We start from the raw sequence: 1,494 nt of genomic DNA, 5'->3' as shown, positions 1-1,494 counted from the left end.
TAGTTGGAAAAAATGTTCTTTGCAAGCTTTCAGGTAAAAACACCCTTCTTCAGGCAGAGGGAGACTTGGCTACAGGCATGGACTTGGCTTTGCCATGTTACCCATTAGGCTTTTGTGGACTGTTGACTAGAATCAAGTGGATGGTCTAATATATATCTGTATACCTGTATCTGTTATTCACATAAAACAGTTATATATATTCTTCAGCAATCCCTCACAGCCTAGAATGATTTTCTTCCATTATTGCCTTACTTGTGGATTGGAAGATGGCTGACAAGGCCATCATGTTAGGGACCTTTGAAAATCCCAGCCCTATTCTCTACTCTTCACAGCTTTGGCCTGAGCAAGTTATGAATGGTTTTTGTGTCAAGTTGTTGCTATAACCTGCTTTCCGTCCTAAGTCAGCTGACATATCAAGAGGCACGAGTCTAAAACATGGGTTTAAGAAAGGCATTTTGGGCAGTGCTTTATCAGCTGGACACGATAAAGACCTAGGAACTTTTGCCACATCATTCTCTTCTACCCCTTAATAAAATTAAATGCATATTGCTGGAGTAAACCAGTTATTTCCTAATATATAAAGGTGATAAAACAGTGTTGGAAACCATATAAAAATAAAGGTTTATTCTTGTAAGGTTCACACTATACAACAGGGTTATTCACATGCTGAATTTTGCTTTCTTAAATATTTAAGCTGTAATATGAATTCAGTTTCATGTTTTATGCATTTCCAAGACAGAGTTATACTGGGCGAACCAAAACTTGATCTATCAAGATTTTCTGTAACTATTCATAGGGCTATTCTGTAACTATCCATTTGACTACCCAACGAAGTGTTACAATTGCTTATCTTCATGTAAGTTTGTGGATTTACAGCATTATTTGTTCCACAAAAAATGAAAAGATATTTAAAAGGTAAAATAAAAAAAAGTTTTGCTAAAAAGAAAGGTGTATGTAATTTTAAAAGTCTAAAATGTCTACTAGTTGCACATTGAATTAAGGCAGCATATTAATGCAATTATGTCAGTAGTATCACAAGAAATCTTTCTTCACCTGTACCATAGTAATACTTCATGGTTTCTCTGTGGGAGATGATGTACAGCACAACTATTAGGGCTGTGTGAAACACCATCATTTCGTTTCAACATCTGTTTTGCCGTTTCGAAGGGACAGTGTTTCATTTCACCATTTTGTTTCAAAGCACTGTCTGATTTCGTTTCGGTGGCAGACGCAGCCTCCTCTCCTCTAGCATGCAGACCTAGGGGCTCACACCCCTGGGAGGAATCCAGCACAGCCTGGCAACCCTCCCAGGGGTGCAAGACCCCAGATCTGCATCCGGAATGAGAGGGGGCTGCCTCTGCCACCTGGGACCAGGTTGGGTGTATCCTGCGCCCAGAGCTGGGGAAGACTGCTGCTGTGACACCCTCCTCTCATCCAGTGCACAGATCCAGGGCTTGCACCTCTGAGAGGTATCCGGCACAACCTGGCAGCCCT

The sequence above is a fragment of the Crocodylus siamensis genome, chromosome 3, assembly GCF_052110815.1.
Source record: "Crocodylus siamensis isolate JL-2025a chromosome 3, ASM5211081v1, whole genome shotgun sequence".
NCBI lineage: Eukaryota > Metazoa > Chordata > Crocodylia > Crocodylidae > Crocodylus > Crocodylus siamensis.
This window is presented reverse-complemented; position numbering follows the sequence as displayed.